Raw genomic sequence first — 16,739 nt, forward strand, 5'->3', positions numbered from 1 at the left:
GTCCCGTCCACCTGCACCTGGGCCAGAACTGAAAACACAGCAGTCCAGGACAGTGGAGGTGACTGTCAGCCATGGTGTGGACGTCACCGCCGGGGGAGCTGCCGTTAGGAACAACTGTGAAAGTGACCCTGGGTTCTGTGAGCTTCCTGCAGTGCCATGTGAGGCCTTGGCTGAGACGTGGGTGGTCCCCAGCAGGTAGACTGGGGGCCCCTGTGAACGGTGGGGCAGGGGACGGGCTCGAACTCGATTCAGAAAGAATGTGACTCTGCGCCTGGCTTCCAGGAGCCGCCGGTCTCTTTGGAGACCAGGGATCTTCAACCTGTGGAAACCCCCCTGGGTGCCGAGCTAGTGCTGAGCGACCCCTCAGCTGCAGGCAGCAGCTTCTCGGGGGCCCAGGGAGGGGAGGGGAAGACGTTCACGTGGGGCCCATGGGGCCAGCCTGGGGTGGGCTGTGATTCCCTCCCACCCCCTGAGAGTTCTGGATCCAGCTCAGCGGGGAAGCCCACCAGAGAGGCCCTCGTGGACACGCTGTTAATGCTGGGTGATGACGAAGGTCACCAGCAGAGGCGGGGGGACACTGTGGGGGCCAGCGGCCAGCTGTGAGGAGGACAGTGGAATTGAAGAGGGAGGTAAAATGCGAGGGGGAGACTGAGGCTGAGCACGGGAGGAGGCCGGTGCGATGCTCGGGGCGGGGGGGTCCTGCACAGAAACGGGGATGCCGCTCTTGCCTTGCGAGTGTGTCCGGTTGAGTCATCCGGGTTGGGGGGCGGGCAGGAGGCCCACTGCAGAGCTGGAAATAGAGTCTTGGGGCCGGAGGCTGCAGATGAAAGCTGAACGTTTTTTTAGTTAGAAAAATGTACATGTAATTATACAGGTTAGTTAATGAGACAGGACATACACTCGTGAAAAAAGAACCGAAGCCCAGACCAGTGTGGCTCAGTGGGTGGGGCATCAGCCCACAAAGCGGAAGGTCACCAGTTTGATTCCCAGTCGGGACACAGGCCTGGGTTGCAGGTTCGGTCCCCGGTCGGAGTGCATAAAAGAGGCAACCGATTGATGTTTCTCTGTCACGTTGGTGTTTCTCTCCCTCTCCTTCTCCCTCCCTTCCCCTCTCTCTCTCAAACAAATAAAGATCTTTAACTTAAAGGAAAAAAAGAGAACCCAAAACACTAGATTGAGATAATGCAGGAACCCAGGAGGGAGCACGAGTCAGAACAGGACAGAGTGACCAGTGACTGTCCCAGCAGCGGGCCCCGAGGTGGTGAGCCCTGAGAGGGGCCACGGAGGCTGGAGGCCCGTAGCACCTTCAGGCCAGGAAAAGACTGCACAGGCGTAAAGCTGCCCGGAGGCTCCATGACCCCTCTCCCCAAGGGCCGCGCTTTCCCCGTCTGAGAACCAGGCACTGATGAGTGTCACAGGGCTGGGAAGATGGAAACTCCTTCCTTTCACCCTGAGAATCCTGCCCATGAGGGGGACTTCCAGGTGGCCCTAGGACAATTCCGGAACTGTCCTGGGGTGAGGGGTCAACCGCCTGGCTCCTCCATTGGGGGCCCAGGGGAACAGGAAGGCTCAGTCACTCCCAAAGGCGCACTGACCTCGGGTGGGGGAGCAGCGAGCACCCACACACACATGCACACACACACACACACTACACAGTTCCTGGGGTTCATCCGATGGTCCATTTTTCAGGGCAACGTAACTCCTTCTCTGCAGATGGAGAGGATGCAGTGCAGGTTGGGGGGCATTGTCTTCTGGCTCTGACTCAGGGGTGTGAGCAGAGACCCTGCGGAAGCCCACAGCTTCCTCCTCTGTGGGTCAGCACGAGAGGTCAGGGCTGAGGGGCTGAGCGGACTCTGGGGCAGAACCCCGGTCGTCACCACGCCTGCTGCTGCTTTCCAGGGCAACCATCTGAAGAGGAACAGGGTGGGGGCCAATCCACGGACCCCTGGGGGGAGCGAGGGGGCAGGTCTAGGTCAAAGTGGTAAGGGCGCCCAGACAGGCCCTTGGATTCCCTGCATTTCCTGCAGGTGCACCCAGGGGTGGGCATCGGGCTTTGCGAGCTAGAGGAAGGGACCACAGGATGTTGTCCTCCAGGGCACCCACGGGGCCCACAAGCATCCTCGCCAGGAGAGAGGGCGCGGGTTTGGAGTAACTGCTGGGTGAGGAGGGGGTCGTGATGAAGGGGTCCTTGCAGCAAGGCCGGTTTATGGGGAGGCCACATAATGCTGTCGGCAGTAATCTTTACGGTGGGAGAAGTCGCAAAGGACCAGGCATTGCGCCCGTCCTCCCCCGAGGATGCCCATCCCCAGCAGGGGCTCAGCTGGGTTTGGGGAAACGGTCCTTTACAGGAGCCCCGGCCGGGGGTGGAGATGGGAGGCTACATTTTATCAAGCGCTAATGAAGATAATGATAATAATAATAATAATAAAGTGGGAGGAGAATTGGTTTCCACAGCGAGTGGAGCTGGGCTGGAAATAATAGGAGTCCATAAATTCTCCTGTGTGTGAGGCAGGACTTACTCCGTGGGAAGTTCCGAGCTGGTGCGAAGGGGACAGGACGGGATGCCCTGCCTGCAGGGTACCCTGCGGCTCTGACTTCTCCCCGCTCCTCTCCAGCCCATGCCGAGCCCGGGGCACCTGCTGGCTCAGCTCTCCACCCCACCTGTCCTCCCCGGTTCCCTGTGTGGCAGCCGCCAGGGCCAGAGCCCAGGCCCTTCGCCGTGCAGGCTCCTGCCGCGTGCCCTGTCCCCGTGCCCGGTCCCTGTCCCGTCACAGCTCTCCCCATGCTGCTGCACCCAAGCCGAGAATTTAACTTCACGAGTCCATGGTGTTTTCATGGGCAAAGCCACCCCCTTCCACGGCGCAGGGACAGAAGTCCGCTCAGGTTTCCACGCTGTAGAACACCTGCACTTAGGCGGTGGCTAGTGGGGTCTGTCAGTCTGCGACCCCGAGGCTGTCCCGGCAGCTCATCGTCCAGAGCCAGTCTCTTCAGAACAGTAGCCGTTAAAGCTTCCGTGGAGTAACATGAAATATTCAGTTCCTCGCAGTGGACACCTTTCAGGCGCTCAGAAACCACGTGGCTGGTGGCTGTGCAACCAGATGGCCCGGCCTGACTGCCTCCTCGATCGACCACCCACTGGACACACTGGTCCAGAGGGAGAGGCGGCCCCTCCCGTCACACCAGCTGCGATGGGCAGTGTGGCCTGCATGGTGCAACCCTGTGCCCGCGTGCCCAGCTGAGAGGAGCCAATTCTGCAGGGCGAGAGGCAGATACAAGAGAGGGGTGCTCGCCCCTGCTCACCAGTCCAGCCTCATTTCCTGCCAAACCCCCAACCCCTTCCCCACTGCAAACACCCAGGAGGGCGGGAGGGTGAGCCTGCTTCCTGCCCGAATGTGCGTCCCCCAGGCAGAGCCCGCCCACCCTCCTTCCTCACCTGACACCCTTCCTTGCCCTGAAGATCCAGCTCAGCTCAGGTGTAACCAACCGCCCAGGGTGAGGTAGGGTCCCGTCCTCTACACTGGTGCCCCTGAGGGAGGGACTGGGACGAGTGGGCACCGCAAGAAAAGGACGTTTTGCCGGGTGAAAAAGCCAAGGGTGGCGTGCTCCCAGCAGCCCCAGGAAGGCAAGCAGTGAGGCCAGGCAAGCCCTGCGCGCAGAGCCAGGGGCACGGGAAGACCCCAGCTCCGCAGCCAGGTGGCTGTGTGGCCTCAGGAAAGCACCTTGACTTCAGTAGGCCTTCGTTTTCTCATCTTTAAAGGGGTGGCAAAAATACCTGTCCCATCTGCTGCAGAGGGCTGTCGCCAGATTAGATAAGCGTAAAAATGCCTGTGAGCCCTGCACTGCTGTAGAAGTGGGAGGGGCCTGTGTGTCTGCTTGCGGGGTCTTTCCTAGGGAGCTGGGGCCTAGAGTCGGAGCTGCGGGGGTTCCTCTTGGCTTCGTCACTCCAGGGCCCTCCCTGTAAGAGGGCGGGAGCTCACCGGGGAAGTGTCCTGAGCCGCCCTGCTGGAGAGGCACTGGGGGGAGAGGGCCGGCCGCCTCTGGCAGGAGGCCAGGTTCCCTCTGCACTGCCATCTGCTCCTTTGGGCAGCAGCCAGAGAGGGTCAGAAGGACCTGGGCTGGAAACCTGGCCCCGCCACACACCTCTGTGCGCCTTGGTTCTCTCACCTGTAAGACAGGAATAAGATTCCTGTGAGTCCGTGCAGGTGGCTTCAGCGCACGCGTGACCCGGGGCCCGTGCGCCCTCGAGGTTCACTGCCTCCCCTCGGCTGGGTACGCAGCTATCAAACTGCACGGCCCCTGGAGCACCGGGTGTGTTTGCTACATCCTCTGCGGGAATCTGGCCGTCCGCAGTCCTGGCTGGCTCCGGGCAGCTGCTGGGAAGGGAGGGAGGTACGGGCACGTTCTCCCTTCCCAGCGCCAACTGCAAGAAGGTGCGCCGAGGTGGGACAGGTGCGCCAGGGAACGGCGATGGGGGACCTTCTCAGCCAGGCAGAGGGCCCCGCGCCCTTGGCCCGAACGCCTCTGACAGCCCTGCTGCAGGGAGAAGACCCCCCCCCCCCAAATGTCATTGGTTTCCCCTCTTGTCCGTTCTTGACTTCGGCTTTTGGGCAGGAGGGAAGGCTGCCTGATTAGAGTATCTCCGAAGAGGGCAGTGAGTTATAGTAATGGACACTCTCCTAGCTGTCTCTCCCGCTCATAAATCTGTCCCACTCTGAAAGTGCAGATGGTCCATAATCGTCCATCACGCGGAGCTCGGCCCGGACAGCTCCCGGGCGGACTTTCCCTCCGAGGCTCCTTTTTCTGCAAGCTACAGGGAACTGCGCCGGCAGCCGCTCCCGCGACGGAGCGTGCGCAGTCCGGCCGCCCGGGTGGTTTAGGAGGGGCGGACAGTAAATATCCAAGAGGCTGGAGCTCAAAGCAGGGAGGCAAAGAAGCGGGGGTCGGGGTGGGGTGGGGGGGTGCGCAGCAGCTGTGATTACATTTTTGTTGTTGTTTTCATTTTTATTTTGGAGGGACAGCAGGTGGTAACATTCTGGGAAGGGGTGGCCTGGTGTGACCTTTCTAAGGAGCTATCTCTATCCCAAGGACAAGTGGCGGATCCAGGTCAAGAGGCCATCTGGGCGGGGCCGTCAGTGGCAGGGCAGTGAACATCTAGGGAGAAAGAGAGTCCCCAGTCTTACTTGGCTGCTTGGGTGGGTTGCTCTGAGGTTAAAGCTGTATACTTCGATGAGATGGCCCGCGGTGTCCCCCAAACTCCTACCACGCTTGGGCCCAGGAAGGCCTAACCCCATAGGCTGCCCAGATCCACCTGCAGCATTCCCTTCGCTGCCATCCCAGGAGAGGCTCAGGTGAGGACGGCTCACCTGTGGCCACTTCTGTTGAAGTCACGCACATCGGGGATGGCGGGGGTGCCGCCCCTGGGGTCAGGGACTGGCTCAGGCCTCCGCAGCCCTGCCGAGAGCCGCGTACCTGCCTGGGGTGCTGACTGCTGCCCTCCACCTCCACGACCCGCCGGCTCCCTCACTGCCAGGCCTGTCTTTCTCCTCTCCCTGCTCACAGGCCTAAATAAAACTCCAGACAGACAGAAGACAGTCCTGGGGGCCAGGCCCCCTGCCTGGGTCTTCGGGCAGCACAGAATGGCTGCCCAGCCCTCACCCGTCTGCTCTCTCTGCCCTGAGGAGAGGAAGCGAAGGCCGGGCCGCAAAGTTGATGAACGAGCGTCTGCCTCCTACAGGTGCGGGCTGGCTCGGCCAGGTGGTGCCTTGTAGCTGCTGCGGCGGGAAAGCTGCCTGCCTCCCCCACCATGGCCTCCCTCCCCCTCCCCAGGAATGGCTCCTCTGACTCCAGAGGGGGGAGGCTTTCTGAGCAGCAGAGCTGGGGGGTGAGGGGACGTCACAGGCCAGACACCAGCCAGTTTGTCCGCTGCTCCCACAGAGGCGGGAGGCGAGCCACATGCCCTTCCCCCAAGGAGGGGGAGCTGTCTGGAAGGGCCTGGTGCAGCTGCACCTCGTCACTAACCCTTGAAGATGAAGTTCACCTCGGAGGCTCCCCAGGGCCCCCGGGGCCTTCCAGAGCAGAGCGTGCGTGTCCTGGAAGTTAAAGCAGCGTCCCTCCGCTCATTTGCCAGATGTCAGCCAGCTCCAGGGCTGCCACTGGCCCATGGCGGATTGCTCTGGAAGCAGAGGACATGCTTCTGAGCCGCCCCACCTGGACGTGACAGCCACCAAGCCCCACAGCCAGCTCCTTCCGAGTCCCCTCTCCTCCCAGCCCTTTCCCCCTGCAGGGAGGACCAGAGAGGGTGGCAGGAATGGCCCGCCACCCGTCAGTCCTAGGAAGCTCCTAGAAATGGACACCTGAAGGCTGGCAAATAGCCTGGAAGTACAAAACCCCGAGTTCTCCTCTCACTTCGCCCGCACACCGTCTGCCCAAGCAATTGGTCTCCCTTCGCCGCCTGCGTCTGTGCAGCAATGAACTTGCTCTGGGCTCACGTAGGTGCATCATGCCACACACCGCCGGCCACGGGCAGAGCACGCCTCTCTCGCCAGCCCTCAGCAAGCAGTCATCGCTGGCGGGCACAGGAGCACCAAGCAGGGGCCCCGCCTCTTCCGCCATCCTGGCAGCATCGGGCACAGGAGGATGGCAAGGAGCCAACTCCCCACAACCAGGAGGTTGGGGAGGAGTCCAGGTGGGTGAGCAGGTGTGGCCTGAGGTGTCCAGTGTCTGTTGGCAGCCTTGCAGCTGCCATTTCAGGCCTCTTCTTGGCTGCAGAATGTGCTGCCTCACCATGACCCCACGTGGGGCCAGGAGACGCACGTGATGGCTCTCCTGGTCTCCGTGAGATTGAAGGTCTGCCGTGGACGTGGCCGAGCCCACGTCTGGGCTGTAGCAATGACAGCACAGACACTAAGAGGCACGTGGCCCCTGGAAATCAAAGCCGCACACCCTGGAACCTCGTTGAGATCTTGATGTTTGAGGACACAAGAGAAGCCCCTACCTGTGCTCGGTGATGGTCACACACATTATTTCCAGTCCCAGTGACAATGGGACCTGGCTGGCACTGAGCATGAGGGAGTCCCACAGCCAGGGAAGGCAGAGCAGGAAACGGAAGTGAGGCCAGCCTGGTCCCCGCGCTCGTCCCTTCCTCCAGCTACTTTGTTACCAGTGCCTGGGGCAAGTGACAGTGGGGTCAGCGGTCCGCACCCAGTGCCGGCCAGTCCCATAAGCTTCTCCAGGTGCTCTGCGGTGGGGCTGTTACACAGTCAGCACTAGAGCTGGGACGGGGGCTTCCAGGCAAGAGACTCAGGAAACTTAAGTGCTGCCCCCAAAGCCACCCAACGTCACAGACCTGCCTTGAGGACCCAAAGACAACTCCGGGCGTTGTCCCCCAGAAGCTGCGTGTGTGTGCACAGGGGCAGTGGGGCTTCATGGACCGGGGGCCTGGGGCCTGGGCACTGCCCTCACCTCAAGCCCCAGCGCATCACACCGTCCTGAGAAAACAAGCTTCTCTCAGAAGCCAGGGCCTTCGCTCCTCTACCCACTGCCCCTCATCGGCCACGCTCCTTGTAGGGAAGGGAGGGGGTGCGAACTGGCTTTGATTGGGGGCTGCTGATCGCCGTGCTCTGTGCTGGGAACGTTGCCTGCGCCACCGCCTTTATCGGCTCTCGGCCCATTCTTCCCGGTCCTTCGGCACTGCAGCCTCGGTGAGACCATGACCCACCGCCCTCACGGCGCAGGGCAGCTCTGCGTGGCTGGCCCTCCGCCTCTTGGTCCGCCTCCCCTCTCCTGCCCCCGTAGGTGCTGCTCCCCCCAAAGGCAGGTCAGGGTCCACCATGCCAGCGAGGCCCCTGGTACCTCTCCGTCTGCGACCTCCTCTCTCCTCACCCAGCAGGTTTCTGTGTCGCGTTTTGCCCTTTTTATCACCGCAGACATGCACGTGAAGTTGAGGATACGTCAGACAAAGTGTGTGCTGCGGCGTCTGGATTAGCACGTAGATTCCTGCAGGCCAGGGGCACAGTTCTGCTTCTCGTCCTCAGCCTGTCCTCCCCTCACGGGTCCTCTGCACGGGGTCAGCTTGTAGCGACTGTTCTCCCTTCTGCCTCCCTCTCTCCCACCTCTGCCTCTGATGCGAGGACACAGCTCACACGCGGCTCACACTCTGATGACAGTGTCCTCACCTGCCCTTGCTGGGAAAGTTATATGGAGATGTTTCTACTTTGTGCCCTGAAGTGCGTGGTGTCCCGGCCTGGCTGCATAGGTGTGTTGTGGCGGGTCTGGGGGAGGCAGGCTTGGGGTTTGGCTCAGGACCTGCCCTGGCTGCCCCCTAAGACCTGCTGCAGGAACAAGGGAATATCCTGGCTTAGTGTTTGTTTTCGTCCCCTGGCCTTTCACACAGGAGAACACGAGGTGGGGCCCCCAAGGCCTTGTAGGTGGCAGTGTACCTTCAGAAGGCCACAGCATCATCTGTGCCCTGGGCCCGGTGCCTCGTTTGAGTGTCAGAAGGTTTTAAGCCACCGATGTTCTCTGCCATTTGAATCTGAAAACCGAAGGCCATCAGTCCCGTGGGGAGGGGGTCTCGTGGCACGAGGATCCTGGCAGCGAGCACTGTGGCCCATGGCGCTGCCTGTCCTGGGACCCCTGCTGGGCCAGTGCTGCCCTTATGGGCGCTCTGGGCAGAACGTGCCAAATCCTCTGAATGTGCCGAGAAGGTGGCTGCTCATGAGCTTGAGGAATCCATTTTCCGCTTCCCTATTAGTGATGGCGACAGCCAGACTGTGATACAGAGAGGGCAGCTCCTCAGAGCCGTTCTTGCTGCAGTTAGTGGCAATTCTGCTCCAAGGTCTGAAGGGGAAACACAGCACAGCTCAGGTGGGCAGGGTCCACAGCACAGGTGGGCGGGGCTCACAGCTCAGGTGGGCGGGGCTTACAGCTCAGGCGGGCAGGGTCCACAGCTCAGGCGGGCAGGGTCCACAGCTCAGGCGAGTGGGGCTCACAGCTCAGGTGGGCAGGGTCCACAGCATGGCACAGGTGGGCAGGATGCGTATTTTTGAGGCTCTAGGACAGGTCGCAGAGGGTGGCCAGCAGGTGCTCTCCAGCGCAGCAAGGACAGGCGTGGGGAAGAAGTCATAGGGCCTTGGAAGGAAGTGGGATAGACCCGAGGAAGGACTTTTACTAGCAGTGAAGTGGCTTAAATACGGGAAAGGTTTGCCAAGGGCGACTGGCATGGGGAGCTCCTCTCTCGGAAGCACTGAAAAATAGTACCGATTCTAGTGACCAGGGGCAAAGAGGGGTTCCCCTGGAACCAGGGGCATTGTCAGGTCTGTTCTCTGGGCAGGAAGATCTGGGGTCCTGCTGAACGGCTGAGGTGATGAGACCCTGCTTCTGGCCCTGGATTCTGGCCCTGGGTGATCCCGTGGCTTGGGATCAGAGGCGGCAGCAAGGGTCACCCAACTCCAGAGGTCAGATTTGCCATGTTCAGGAAGCAAAGCATCCTGGGAAGTGGCCCATGTCCCAGGGGCCACAGGCCACACAGATGGCCCAGCACCACGGAGGCCACCAGCCAGCCAGGCTGTTCTCAGAGGGGGTTCCCTTGGGGCCTGTGGGCTGAATTTGAGGTTTGTGCCCAGAGGCGGGGCAGAGGTCCCCTGGGCTGTCTCACTCTCCTGCTGTTCTCTCTCTCACCTGCTCATTCGAGGCTCTTACCTGCACCCCTCTTCCCTTCTCCTGGGACCGCTGTGCCCTGGCTTCCCTCCTCGTTCTGGTGACAAACCTTGACTTCTCTTCCTTCCTGGCCCGCAGTACGTCAAAACTTTGTGGCAGAAAAGAAATGCAGGGAAAACCCTCTGGGAAGTAAGTCGCCTGAGAAACAACAACGTGCCTGTAAGGAAGCCCACGCCTTGCGTGAGCTGTCTCCTCTGCGGCCGGCGGCCGGCAGCATCCACCCCGAGACCCCCACGCCTTCCCTTCTTCCACAGGAAATTCCAAAATGCAACTCCCAGCACAGAATTCTGCAGTAACGCCCCATCAGGCCAGCAGCAGCGGCACCACACACCATGTCAGTATCGGGCTGCTTGTTGCTGTGTTACTGAGCAGAAGCCCACGGGATGGGGATGACAGGGTGAAAGTGGCGGGGGGCCGGGGAGACACCTGCTGTGGTCCCCGCACGGCTGACCTCCCTGGCTCAGTGGCTCTCCGTAGTTGCGTTTTTTCGGGCTTTATCGTTTGATCAGTGACGGCCTCTGTGTTGGAGTTTTGGGTAGTCCATGCTGGCCCCCTCCCCTGCCTTCAGGCTTTCCCGATCCCTTGGCTGCTAGGTAAGCCGTGGACACCCAGGCCACACCATCAGGCCCAGGACGCTTTCATGGCACCCACGGCAGGAGTCAGCTGCTGTCCTCGCAAGGGCCCCACTGCTGGCAGCTCAGATAGAGCTTCTGTCTGCTCGGAAACTTTGCCAACAGCAGGCGGCCTGCGCGTGAGATGATGACTCACTGCGCGCTGGAGGCTTTTCCAGTCCAGGAGACTCGTGTTTGGAAAAGGGGGCGGGGAGACTTTTCTAGAAATGACAAAATGGTAAGCTTAGCTTTCCATTCCTATGAAGTCATCACGAATCCCGCCGGATTAGACATGGAAGGCAGTGTCTGGCGTGACAACTCTCTTGTTGACATAAAGGGCCAGAATTGTCAGCCAGATCTAATCTCCTTCCCTGCCAAGAGGCTGGCCCAGGTAGATAATGAGGCACACGGCCCTGTGACTCGCCTTGGCCTCATCAAAGATTGCAACTCTTTCTTTTTAAAGATTGTGATTCTAACCACATAGCAAGCGTCTAAACCACCTACCAGTTACCTGGGAAGCAACTAGTTGATAAGGAAAAGTCAGGGGTTCAGGGGCATCTTGACAGTTTGCAGACAGTCTCAAATTTATCTTCTCAACCGAAGAAGGCACAGATATGGTCCCCTGCTAGGTGTCCAGGGAGAAAATTCCTCTTTTCTAGAACGCCCTGCCACACCCCAGTGTTTTTTGCACACTGGCTCAGGACTTGACTGCCAGGAGAACGCTCAGGGGTGGACCCAGCACTACTCCTCTGGGCGGGAGCCGGGTGTGCTCACCTACACGCCCAGCCGGGCACGCCCGACTGCCAGAGCCTTCGCTCCGAGGTCACTGCCGCTTGTTCTGAGGCTGCCATGGGCCTGAGCCAAGTCCTCAAAGCTTGTCCATTGACTTGACTGCAGAATCAATAGCAACTTCCTTATGGCCATTTTGTTTGGAAATAAACATCTAAATGTGATGCATTGGGTCTGGTTTGGTGGAAAGAGTGCAGACATTGGAGTGCGAATGGCCTGGGTCTGCAGTTTCAGCCAGGCTGCTGCTGACCAGGCAGCCTCCGGCACGGGGCGGTCCTGGGCCCCCCCTCTCTTTGTCTCAATGATGGGGCGGCGGTGGGGGTGGTGGGAGAGGGTTCAAGGAGAAAGCAGAGGGAAGCGCCAGGCACCCAGCTGGTCCTTGTGAAGTGTTAGCTCCTTTTCCTTGAAGGATGTGTGTGCACATGCATGTGTGTCTATGCCTTGCGTACCTTATGTGCATGTGTGTGTGTGCATATGCATGTGTGTGGGTTCACACCAGGTAATAAGTCTGCTAGAAGCTAGCATTGCCAAGTAAAAATACAGAGTGCCTGGGTAAATTCTAATTTCAGATAAACAATGAATAACTGTTAGAATAAGTATACCCCAAATATTGCATGGTACACACACTAAAAAAATGTAAACTATCATTTACTGTTTGAAATTTGAAATTTACCTGGGCATCTGCTCACTTTACTTACTCAATCTGACAACCCCAGCTGGAACAAGGTGTGTTATTTCAGTTGTCAGGTGAGGCCGAAGGAAGCAGGTGTGCAGGGCCCAGGGCCAGGATGGCCTTGGGGGTGGGGCTGTGGGAGGAAGGGCCCCCGTGCGCTCCGCCCATCTCCCCAAGCCCGGGGTCCTAAGTCTTCGCTGGGCCCAGTGACTCCTTTTCCTTTTCTTGCTCTTGGAGGCCCTCTAGTTGCGTGGGCAGAACTTCGAGCCCCACGCAGGCCATCCTGGCTGGGAACAAAGGCGCAGCCCCAGCTTCGGCACCCTGGCGTTGCCCCGAGTCTACACGGGCTGTGCCGGCTCCACCTCTTCTCTTGACGGGGTGCTGGTGGCGTTCTCTGAACCTCATCCATTTCCCGGGTGACAGCTGATCTCCCCAAAACAGGACACAGCAGAGCTCAGAGCAGCTACCAGACAGCTGGGGACCCACCACACAGCCACTGCCTCCTTCTCAGCCCCAGCACCCCCACAACTCTGTCCTAGCCGCCCAACCGCCACCATCGCTAACCACCATCCCCCTCGTCTGTTCCGCACCCCCAGCCCTCTTGAATTTTGACTTGGAAAATTCCACCCCAGTTCCCCAGGCTGCTCAGTGGGTGCGGTGGCCCTGGCGGGTTCCAGTGCCAGCAGCCGGCACATACTAGCCAAGAAACTAATAGGAGTAAGAAGCTTCCCCCCCTGCAGACCCCTCCCGACCCTGCCAACAGACCCACCCCTTGCAGAGTGAATTGCTTTCAATCCAATCTTGTTTTTATTGAAGTTTCCTCCAGGGTTAGCTCAGGAGACTTCTCCTCCAGCCCGTTCTGCATGGCCTTATTTACCAGAATCCCCTTGGCGTGGCATTTAAGCGTCTCCATTAACATTTCGTGCATCTTGCTCGTGGCACACACGGGCCCCCTGAGACCTCGGGGGTGGCGGGCACGGTGGCAGCCCGCAGAAATGCCGGGCTTCTTTTAATTGGTTTGAAACAGTCGTTGTCGACCACGGAGGGGTCCCTTTCCATGTGTAATGACCTGGAATTTGATCACGCAGCTTCTATTAGGTTGTAACACCGAAAGTGTAACTGTGTGGGACCCACACCAGGGCCGGGTGCCCGCTTGCCCGTGCGGCTCCCCCCGAGGCTCTCTGAGGGCTCAGGCCAGGCGCAGCAGGACTGGGACCCTCTCATGCCTGCAGCCCAGGAGAGGGCGCAGATGGAAGTGAGAGGGACGGCTGCCTCTCTCCGTGAGATATTTGCATGTGGCCAGAGGGCAGCTCCTGGGGGTGGGAGAGTGGGCAGGGGAGCTGCCTGGGCTGGGGGCAGGGGCTGATGGGCTCAAGCACCCCCTTTCCTAGGGAGATGCTGCTGCCACAGGGACCCCCAAGGACCTCTCAGGGAAGTGAAAGCTCTGGGAAAGTAATAGGAATAGCAGGCCCCAGGCTCCCACCAGGGCTGCTGTTCTCTCCTGTCTCCAGGAAAAGACAGGACTACACCCTCCCTCCTCCCTGCCTTGGGGGTATGACCTTGCAACTGTCAGGCCCCCTTCTGTACAGGCACTGGCATGCCTCCCAAACCCAGATGCTGGTGGGGCTCTGGGGAAGCCGTGAGGAAGGAGGGAGCACATGAGTGATGTATGGGAAGGGTCCTGGGTCCACTAATGCTGTCCTGGGGCTCCTGCTTAGGAGTGCACAGGGGCTCTGTCCCCTCTCTGACACTTCAGCCTCCCTGGCCCCGCCTGCTGGTCCCCCGTTGATGATCCTGCCCAAGTAGGGCTGCAGAGGGCCTCCCAGGGCTGTGCAAGCATTCACGTTGTAGATGGGGAAACTGAGTCACCACCACTGGCTGACCTCAGCAAGCGTGAGGACAGCATAGTCGTCAGGAGCTGGGCCCTGGAGTCAGGGAACCTGAGTTCAGGTCCAAGCTCTGCCCACAGAACAGGATCTCCACGTGTTCTGTGCTCGGTGTCCCTCTAGCGTCACTGGAAGGGTTCATGAGTCACAGCATGGAAGGAGGTTCTGAGAGACTTTATTATCCTGAGCTCCTGCCCTTCCCCTCTCACCCCCATCCTTGCGTGGGCTGCGGTCCACGGAGGGCCCAGGGGCAGCCTCAGTCTGGGTTCAGAGGAGCCCCGGGTTTTGTGGCCCAAGCCTTGTGTGCTGCCTGGGCTGGGGGGAGGGGGAGCAGGGGTCACCATCCCAGGAAGAGTCCTGTCACCTGAGAGCCCCATGACATCTGCACCTGACCTCTGCACCCCATCCAAGGCTCTGAGTCTGAGGTCCCTCCAGTCCCTTTGTGTCTTCACCCAGCATGGACTCAGGATGTGTTTGCCATCCCTCGTTCTCTGTCTCACCAAGAATCTCCATCCCCCGCCTTCGGAAAATCTGCTCCTCTCCGGGGCTCTCCTCCGTTCCTTCCCACCCCCTTCGCTGTCTCCTAGGACTTTCCCTGGTGTGCCTAATTCCCGGGCTGCAGTGGCTTCGGGGACACGGCCCGCCTCGCTGCACACACACACCCTGGAATCGATTCCGAAAGCGATTAGCTACAGCACAGCAGCTCTGCTCACGGAGGCGTTCTGCTTTGCAGTTATTGATACATCATCAGAATTGAGAAGCGATGGTCAGGAAGGAAGAAGGGGGACGACTGTCCTGCCCATGTCAGGGAGCGTGGCCCTCACAGAGGGAAATGCATTCTGAGGCCGGGGCTTCGGGAGCCAGGCCGGGGCCAGGGGACACTTCTCAGGGCCTCGTGGGGCGGTGCGCTCCTGGTTTGTGACTGCGGTCCCTGTTCCCAAGCAGACGGCAGGCCCCTCACTACCTCCTTCCCCCATCTCTTTGCTGTCACTGCGGGGACAGAGTTCCTCCCCCAGAGCGGGAACTTTGTGCTGGGCAGAGTATTGGGGCGGGGGAGGGGGAGGACGATGACAATGGCATTTATAGTTCTGCTCATGGAGTGCAAGCCAGAGAGACCCTGAGTCAGCGGGGGTTCGTTCTCAGAGCCACTAAACCCGCAGAATCTGTCCATTTACCTGCCCACACGCAACTGTATCCTGTGGTGCATAGGGAGGTGGGTAGGAAGAGAGGTAGGTAGATAAATAGATGGATAGGCAGATGGATGGACGGATGGGTGGATGGACAGACAGATAGACAGACAGAGAGAAGTTTGTTTTAAGGAATCGGCTCACTCGGCTGGTGTGGTGAGGCCGACAGGTTTTGATGAGAGAGGTTAAGCATCTGGATAAACTGCCAGGTGCACCAGCCGCAGGTCGGTGAGCCATGGTTAGCCCCTCACCCCTGGCATCCATCAGGGTGCTGGGGACCCCAGGTTGATAATGGGGTGAGCCTGAGCTTTAACCCCAGCAAGGCTCCATTGACTGAGAGAAGATTGGGGCTGTGCTGAGAAGCAGTGACATGGTCATCCCATCGTTGGTCTGGTCATTGCCAGTCTCACCCCAGGGCCTATCGGCAGCCTCTCCTGGTGTCTCCGCATCCGTCCTGATAGTGTGAGTCCCCTGCAGTGGGTGGCAGAGCTGGGCGTCTGTTCCTGCAAGTGGTGAGCAGGGCGCCTGATGTCTTCTCATGTGCAGCGTTCAAAGACACCGTTCCCATGACACTCCGTCCTGTGATATTTTTAATCGCGAGCGCGGGAGAGCGGGCGTCTGAGGCCCTTCAGACAGTCGGGGACTCAAACGGTTTTGTTCCTGTGTTTTCTCTTCACAGCGCGGCGTTAAGTCAGAACCGCCAGGGGAAGGAGCTGCCTGCACTCGCTTCCGGCTGGTCAGCAGGCCCCGCGCTGGGACCCCATCCTGGGAGCCGCTCCGCCAACAGGTGAGTACCCTTCAAGATCGGGGCTTCCCAGAGGCCCGGCTGGGGCAGGAATGTGGCCTGGAGGCGTGTGGAGGTCCCTGCTGGGAAAGAGGGAGTCCACACTTGTCCCCCTCCTCAGTTCCTGGACCCCTCGTGCATTTCTCTTGCCCTTCCCCAGTCCCTTCACTAAAATGCAAATCAGCGAGTGTATGATAGATAATTAATAGACTGATCAGCCAGCAAGGGAGGTGAGTAGATAAATAATTTTAATTATCCTTGGGTTGCCCATAAATTCCCTCACTGCCTTTTTATTAAACTCTCTGTTTATAGGAGTCATTTATACTGTGTGTCATTTTTGCGGATCCCTCCCCCGCTTCCTTGGTGTCTCCCACCAGGTCTGACCTGGGCTGGGCTGGGAATGCCACTGCGGGACAGCCAGGTCCTTCCCCAGCGGGGCCCAGCGTCAGGGCTGGCGGCCGCGGGTCAGGGCACGCTCAGCTCCCCGAGGCCTGGCCCCTGCCCCGGCGAGGCGCAGCCTATATTTAGGCGGACTGAGAAAACTTCATTATGCTTGGCACCCGAGCTGTAGGTATGAGCTCACCGTCCTCCCCAGGGATGGCCTGGCCTATTCATAGCCTTGGCTGAGGTTTCCTCCTTGCTCCGAACGAATGCCAAGAGAGAAAGTGGGTTAATAAATATCAAAGAAAAGTCCCTCAAGAGGGCCTGGGGCCAAACTGTGTCCCAGACTCTCCAAGACAGTGGCTGACGGACGGGACGGGGCGTGGGCTCCCTCCACCCCCACCTTTCCTGCTCCTCCCCAAGGCCAGCACCCAGCTGGCAGGTCTGAGGACCAACAGTGGCTCCAGGTTTCCCCAGAGGACAGAGGAGGTGCTGGTGTGGGGCAGGCAGTGGTCAGGGCTCAGGTGTGGCCTTCGGGCACGTGGGCCACGGGGGACCCTTGTCTTTCCTGTCCCATTGGACCCTTTCTCTCTTGGCTTTGTTCCTGACCTTCTGCACCTGCTCCTCAGCATGGAAGGGAACAGGGAAAGTGGCCTTGGGGTTGGTCACTGAGCCAGACCCCTCCCCATCCTTGTCCCCCACCCTGGGGTC

At 59.8% G+C, this 16,739-nt stretch overlaps 1 protein-coding gene across 3 annotated transcripts in view; it reads left to right on the top strand.

The window, feature by feature from the left end:
• Window positions 1–16,739, top strand: part of RBFOX3 (RNA binding fox-1 homolog 3) — a 305,276-nt gene that overhangs the window by 145,346 nt on the left and 143,191 nt on the right. For all 3 annotated transcript variants that reach the window (XM_090257313.1, XM_090257312.1, XM_090257314.1), the window contains exon 3: window positions 15,543–15,650. The gene's annotated coding sequence lies outside the window, so the exon portion shown is untranslated. The remainder of the gene's footprint in view (window positions 1–15,542; window positions 15,651–16,739) is intronic.

Source organism: Furipterus horrens, unplaced genomic scaffold (assembly GCF_987537825.1).
Source record: "Furipterus horrens unplaced genomic scaffold, mFurHor1.1.pri manual_scaffold_11, whole genome shotgun sequence".
Lineage (NCBI taxonomy): Eukaryota > Metazoa > Chordata > Mammalia > Chiroptera > Furipteridae > Furipterus > Furipterus horrens.